Here is an 8,388-nt window from a genome sequence, read left to right as displayed (position 1 = left end):
GTTAAAGAAGCGTATGACACCTCTAAGGGCGGGCCATATCTGGGATGTCATCCTAATAAATATTTATTTTACTGTTTATATAAATATATCACAAAAGATTGTATGTGCATATTGTATGTAGCAGTCAATATTACAACATTAGAATTGCTTTGTTGTTCTCTTAAAAATAACTCATAATAAACTTAACCCTTTATATATAAGAGAGACATCCAAAAAATATATTTGTATTTAAAAAAATTATTTATATTTATAAATAGATTTTAATATTTTGATTTAATATTAATTTTAATTATTATATAAATTATATAATTAAAAAATATTTTTTATATTATATAATTTTATTGTTAGATTACAGGTCTCAAGAAATTGTGAAAAAACTTCTAACAGTTCAGGACATACCCTTATCCAAATTTCCAACGTTCTCAGATTCTAGAAACTAATGCAACATAGATAAATATACAACCCAGGTCTTCCTCTTACCGTGGCTTTTGGAAATCTATTACCTATCATCCTCAGAATTAGCAATACCATCATAGAAGTTGGTTCTGAAACTACTGTAGCCTGCAACAGTCACATGTACATGTGGGTTATGCGCCAAGCCATCAGAGCAAAGCAATCCGCAACCGTACGAATTTCATATCAACAAAAAAATGTCGCTTGAAGCCCGCATTGTAGATAACTCTGGATCTGAGCTGGATCATGGGAAATATTGTCACTTAACTTGACATGGAAGTATAGAAGCACAAAATGTTCTCCTGTAAAAAGCTGCGAGGTTTCCACATGTAGACCATGCTTTTCAAGTTCCTCCAGAATTCTCCACATATATCTCCGTGTTCTCTGGCTAGTAATACTGACAATTGCTTCCTTGTCATAAATTTCCACGGCCACCTTTAGGTCTATGATTTTGTTTGTTCTTTTTTCAGATTGGATTTCCAGCAGACGGTCTCTCTTTCTCTTCAGTTGATGAACATCCTCCTCGAGCTTTCTAATGTAGTTAATGGTTTCCACGTATAATCCACATCTGTCAATCTGTATAAAGAAGCCAAATATATAATTTAGACCTATAATTACCTTGCAAAGTAGTGGGCTAGAGAGACAAATATTTCATTCGTTTCCTGCGTAACTGTTCTGCGACTATTTGGCTTTTCCTGGTAGTAACATTCGTCATTTGATCCACATATCGCCATACTATTTCTTGAAGATCAATACACCCTTGTGAGTCTGAGCCTACTTCACCTGGACGCTTTCGGGAAGCAGTAAATTGGCGATCGACCTGTGGCGTGCAGTGCTGAGCATTTGAATTGGAAGGATAAGAATACGAAAACAAAGAATGCAACGCCATGATCAAAGCTATGGAGCTAAGGATTGTTGATTATTTTGATAGTTAAAGATGAGTGAACAAGTTCTCTGATATAGGAGCTGTGAAACCAGTTAAAGTGTGTGATATGAAACACGGATTGGACGGCTTACAGGGCTTTGACTGTTAGCTAATTTCACGTGCGAGATAAGTTGCCGCGCGTGATAACTAACTACTTGTTTGATGTGCGTTTTCTTCTTTGGAATGAATCTGAAGTGCCGGTTTTAATTTCAATTAGAATGTATATATTCATGTAGTTTTTTTTAGTAATAAAAAAAAAATGCATTTCAATTTATTGTAAAATTTTATTTCCAGAAAGAAAAATTTAGCAATTTTTGTGTTAATAAATTGATAACAATATATTATTTTAAGATTTCATTTTTAGAAAGAGAAATTTAACAATCTTTGTGTTAATAAATTGTTTTACAACTAATAATCTTCTGTGTTAATAAAATTTTAATACATATCACAAAATTTTCAAAATATAGCCTATTTCTCGTGAAAGAACTCCATTATCCCCACCCCATGCTCATGTCTAGAAGGGGTGTCAGAGTGCATATGTGAAGGAATAAATATGTGATGGAGCCTTTATAGGGCATGCCCTTTATGGTTATTACCAACCATTTGAGAAATAAATTATTTTATGTTCAATTTTTTTTGGAGAATGAGTTGTTTAAATTTATAAAAATAAGTTTACAATTTAAAATCTTAATTATAATTATCTATTTTTAACATTATTGACTCTTTTTTCATTATTAATTAATTATTTTTAATGGTGTGATTTTTTTCATCATTACCATAAGGGAAGTAGACTTGTCATTAACATAGTTGCAAAATCAAAATTTCGAGGGATTAAAATAGGACAAAAATGGGACAAAAGAGTACGTTACCAGTAAATTCTTTATCAGTGATAGATTTGCTAAAATCCCTATACTAACAATTCCTTAGGGTTTCTAAAATCCCCAAGCCGATAAACAAATAAGTAGATAAAGTCTAAAAACTTTAGATTTGGGTTAGAAATGCAACTTCAAGTGTGTGTATTAAACTAGAAATAAGTTTCTAATATTTAATGTGAGATAAGTGCCAAATTCAAAGTGGAAATAAACTTCCGAAAATGATTTGGTTCAAAGCGAAAATTCTCTTGAACATAAAATTTTAAAATTCAACTTGAAATAGTTACATGATTCATCTAGGAAATAAACATTTGAAAGTGAATTTGTGTAAACTTGAACTCAAAACATCATATACATAGATATAAATTTGTACCCACAAGAACAAAACCCTCTTATACATAAATTGGTATCTTGAAGCACAAGAACAAACCGAGCATTATGCATAGGTTTGAACTCAAAGCCTATGACACATTAAACGAAAAAACCAAATCAAAACCTATTACACATTTACAGGAACAACACATAAAAGTGCTATGCCTTAACTTTAAACAGGCCGAGATAAACTTGAACTCAAAACCATACATAAATAGAAAACCCCTCTTCTACATAGACCTAGATTCTTAACCACAAAAACAAAAGAGATATATGCCCATAAAAACAATATACATCAACTTCGACTCAAATCCATGTATAAGATATTGATCCTTAACCACATGAACAACTTGGTTATATGCACATAGAATTAAAGCTATGCCTAAACTTCTACTTAAATCCTCTTATACATGAACATAAATCTTTAATCATGTGAACAATCCTCTCTTAAAAATCAATGTAGATCTTTAATCACAAGATGAAACCAAATGTATACACATAAATCTAAATCTCACGCATAAATACACATCTTCAACAAAAGGTCAAACCCCTATGAATATATATACATAAAACCGTTACATAAAAATTCAATCTTGAAACCTTTTTAAACATTTATAAGGTATGAATCCTTAACTACCCAAACAAACTATATATATACCTAAAATTGAACTCAAAACCCATAGATATGGATCCTTGACAATGAGAACAAATACACACCAGTTTATGAAAAAACAAACTATGCTATGCACTTATTTAGACCAGAACTTCCAAGGTGGAAATAATTCAAAATTCAAAGACCTACCAAAACAAGTATAAAAATGACCCCATTATTTGATTAAAAATATCAAATATGAAAAGATTTTTGAAACTCATTTTCTCTAGAGAAACGAAGCTTAAATATCGATGAAAGAACATTCTGCAAGTACAAAATACTCGCTAAAGACAGGAAAACAAGGGGAAAAACAATCAAAATTGTCGGGAATAGAGATGCTCTAACTTACTTGGACTAAAATTGTGGTAAGCTTAGATGTTTTCAGCGTCGCCACTTGGAGGAGGCACATACATGCACTGATTGTTCCTTCAACAGATTGATAACTTCAATGGAACTAGAAAGTTAACGATGATAACACTTGTACAACAAGTACATCTTTGAAAATTAAGAGCCAAATAATTGATCCAGCTCTTGTCATTCATATTTCCAAATATTTTGGGCATCTGCAACGGAAATAAATTCAAAAATAAAACAGAGTTGTGTTTTTCTACCCAACGCATTCCAACATCAATTCCATCCCAATATACAAGGAGAAAACTGCCTTCAACTCTACTCACACCCAAGCATGAACTAGCTTTTCAACCTAGAAGAAAAGCATTATATACCCTGAGAATCTACACAACTTACTCTAGATTCTAGAGTCTATACCTCAAGTTCTTAGACAACAACTACAAGGCGGACAGGTGGTATGGTGGGATTAATTTAACTTTTCAAAAATGTTTGCAAACCTTTAGAGGGAATTTTAAATTATTATTTAGATTTTTTTTTAAACCATAAAAATTTAAACTTTTTTTAAGCGTAAATTTAACCTAACACTTCTCTCACGTGTGTTGGGAACGAGATCCCCCAAGGACAGTTTTGGGGCTCAAACCCCATGTTTTGGGTCAAATTTTGTAGTAAAGTTGTAAAGTCTCTGCATTTTGTGGTCACGGAGTGCAAAGGTGTCATGAGTCATAAAGGGTTGTCTGCCTTTAATTTTGTAAAGTAAAGTCGGCTATAAATATCTACCCATCGTCTGTGAAGCATGGGAATGCATAAAAAGAGCTAAGTAAGTTAGCTCTAAGTAGTCTTAAGAAGTCATGAGTTGTAGGTAAAGTCTTGAAGATAAGAAAAGAAGTCTAAGTTTCGGGTCGTAGCATAGGTAGAGGCTCTGCCGCTGAGTGCACAGAGGCCTAGGATAGAAGTTTGCAGCTGAGTGTGCAGAGGCCTAGGGTAGAAGTTTGCAGCTGAGTACGGGGACCCCTGTAGCTGTGTGCACAGGGCGGATAGAGTCTGTAATCATTTGAGATATCAATAAAGAGAATCATTTTACATATTTTGTGTTTGTATTTCTGGTTAATGTATCTTATCATATTATGTATGAATTTCATTTATAATGCTTATGTGATACGCGAATGTATGTAATTACGTTAGATAATTGAACACAAATAAAGATATTTGTTTACGAGGTGCTAGCTATGATTGTTTAGTAAGATCATTAAACACTTAAGGATAACTTGGGAATCTGTGTTATACGGTTGCTTTAGTAGCGCGAAAGTACCTGAACCGTAGGTTAGGGTTGCGTGAAAGGCAATCGTACCCCTTCGTGGAGGTACTAAAGGGCGAAATAAAGGGTTAGACAGAAAGAGCTCTAGAACTTAAGTAACTTGCATGAAAGCAAGAATAGGAGGAATAAACCGACATCACGACCATCTCAGGGTGCGGAAACTTGATTCCAGCATCCCCTCATACTGCTTCGAGTGAGATTTGAGTCCGCACTCCACAGGCTGATGCCGAAAGGACCAGTAGTGTAGGGATTTGTTCGGCTATTTAACAATGAACCTCGGTCAGGCCCCACCAAGCCAACAATGTGCTAGAGGCCTCTTGAAGGGGTGTAATGTGTTCAATTTTGAACACTAAATGACATGTATATCATTTCAGACCCACTACATGGTTTCCAACAGCAACAACCAACACGGTAGCACCAAGAAACGTGGTTAAATTTCACGAGTATCTACCCATATTTCACCTTTTTAATGTCACTTATTGAAATTTTAAAAAATTGAATGTCATTAGTGACATTTAATTAGTTTTTTAAAACACTAATTTAGCTTATATATATATATAACCAACGCAATATCCAAGATCAACATTATAATAATTTTATAAAACATATTTAACATGAATTTTCAATCTCAGTTCTTTAACATGACCCTAATATGATACCAAAAAAAATCTGGATTATCTTCTTCCTTTTTTCCAAATTCTCTAATCTAGTTTTATACTTAACTTATATTAAATTCAATATAAATTAACTCACTCAAATTAAATATTAAATTTAATTTCCATTTAAATTAACTCACTCCAATTTTACACCTAACTCATTAAATTCAACATAAATTAACTCACTCAAATTAATTTGAATTTGATTTCAATATAAATTAACTCTCCAGAACTTTTCAATATATGTGCACTATACCATATTTAATTTCAATTTAAATTAACTCACTCTAGAACTAGAGATTTCAATATACGTGCACTATACCTAAAGAATATATGAGGCAGTTCTGGAAACATATTTTTTCCAATATATGTGCACTATACCATATTTAATTTCAATATATGTTAACTCACTCCAGAACTAGAAATCTCAATATATGTGCACTATACCTAAAGAATATATAAGGCAATTCTGGAAACATGCAAAGAACTTTTCAATATATGTGCACTATACCATATTTAATTTCAATATAAATTAACTCACTCTAGAACTAGAGATTTCAATATACGTGTACTATACCTAAAGAATATATGTTAACTCACTCCAGAACTAGAAATCTCAATATATGTGCACTATACCTAAAGAATATATGAGGCAATTCTGGAAACATGCAAAAAACTTTTCAATATATCTGCACTATACCATATTTAATTTCAATATAAATTAACTCACTCTAGAACTAGAGATTTCAATATACGTGTACTATACCTAAAGAATATAAATGAACTCACTCTAGAACTAGAGATTTCAATATACGTGTACTATACCTAAAGAATATATGAGGCAGTTCTGGAAACATATTTTTTTCAATATATGTGCACTATACCATATTTAATTTCAATATATGTTAACTCACTCCAGAACTAGAAATCTCAATATATGTGCACTATTCTTCTCAATATATGTGCACTATACCTAAAGAATATATGAGGCAATTCTGGAAACATGCAAAGATATGGGGAATACTAGCAGAGTGCATATTATAGGCCTGCTAAATCATTTTCCATCTCTGCTTTTATGAGTTGAGATGAATTTTGGAGGCAATCTTTCCTGTACTCTTATTATGTGCAAATTATTACCACACACGTTTATTCAAAATAGAAAACCTTTTGTCTGACTTCAACTCATCGATTCCTCATGTGTGGGATAATGAACTAGCTACTGATTTATCTAATGAGAGGTAGAGTGGAAAGCATGACAACTAGAATGCAAATATTCCCTCTGCAAACATTGAATTCATAAAGGCCTCTACATATACAATAAATTAGTTTGTAGAATGGTACTAAATTACACTAAACTTTTAAATTTACAGATTTGATCTCGAAACAGGGAAGAAAGTTCATGAAATTAAAGCTGCAACATTAGGTTTGAGACTATTCGATAAATTCTCAAATCTTCGTGCTAATTGAAAAACATCAAGACTGAGCTGGAATGTGCCACTCCCGATTTCCGCCATTTTCTCCAAGATAAAAGCTTCAGGATCCCTTCCATACATGATTGTATGCAATATCAACTTTGGCTGTGTCTTATATTTATTCACAAAATAAAGAGGATCTTGTCATCACTCATTTCCACCATTGGTCAAGAAAATAACTACTGGTTTCTTGTTCTTCACATTAGGATAATTGGACGCCTGAAAAATTATCTCTTCTACCAATTTCAAATGAAAAGAATAATTGGTTTCCCCCCTTGCAACAAATTGATGAAGACCATCCACTATATCTTCTTTCATCTATTTCATTTCCAAAGCAAGAATCGATGTATCATCAAATAGAACCACAAATAAAGAATCGTCGCTAGAGGTTCTAAGCCGAGTCTTGATGGATCTATCAATAAATTCATACATACAACCCAACCTATAATTATGATGAGGAATAAATTTGGCCTTGTATGGCCTTATATCAGAACAAGACATCGAACCAGACCTGATAACGAAAACGACGTGATGAAATACATTTTTGAAATGGGTCAAAGAGAAAACGATGATCATCTGCAATTATGTGGCCTCCATAGGATGACATTGAAGAATTACTTTGTATAGTAGCATGCCATAAACAATGTTGTTGTTGCTCCACTTATCCAGCTCATAGATGATGTTCTTCACATGATGAAAACACTCAACTTCAGACTCAAGAATAGTTCCCCCCACTTCTGAACAAGCATGAAGGTCACAGTGGTCAGAGTCGGAAACATGGGCATGGATATGATCATGATGGAGGAGGTCGCCCTTGTTATGGGTATTCATTATTCCATGATGAATGAGGTAAACAATGACTAATGACGAGGGAGATTTAAATTTAAAATCCGACCATTATTTTAAATTTCAAAATGAATGCAATGGGGCCAAATTCAATGGATATCATGTCTACATGGATGATGGTGGATGGATGTCAAACAATTACCGCAGTTTTGACGGTGCTGGACCTACCAACATTGAGGGGATCTCCCTGGTATGAAGTCCCAACTAGACCTCACATCGTTTGGTGTAGTGGTCCCATTTAGTGTGATGGCCCGGCTGCCATTATCTTAAATGTTTTCCTTAGCTCTTGATTTTCAGCATGAGAGAGTGGTCTGCTTTGTCTTTGAACAACAAGATTCACGTGCCTAGTGACTATTAGTGTTACTTATGTTAATGTTCTTTCAAAATAGAGAGAGAGAGGGTGGGAGTGAGTCTCTAGTTGGAAGGAAGGAATTCCCAACTATGTTAGAGACACACAACACAACAGGACATGCA

General features: G+C 33.4%; 1 pseudogene; it reads right to left on the bottom strand.

Annotated features, from left to right (window-relative positions):
• Positions 1–639: 639 nt before the first annotated feature.
• On the bottom strand, positions 640–1,342 carry LOC149187436 (uncharacterized; annotated as a pseudogene).
• Between the last annotated feature and the right edge of the window lie 7,046 nt (positions 1,343–8,388).

The sequence above is a fragment of the Pinus tabuliformis genome, chromosome 3_1, assembly GCF_031772625.1.
Source record: "Pinus tabuliformis cultivar Carrire ecotype Pingquan chromosome 3_1, CPIR1, whole genome shotgun sequence".
NCBI lineage: Eukaryota > Viridiplantae > Streptophyta > Pinopsida > Pinales > Pinaceae > Pinus > Pinus tabuliformis.
This window is presented reverse-complemented; position numbering and strand designations above follow the sequence as displayed.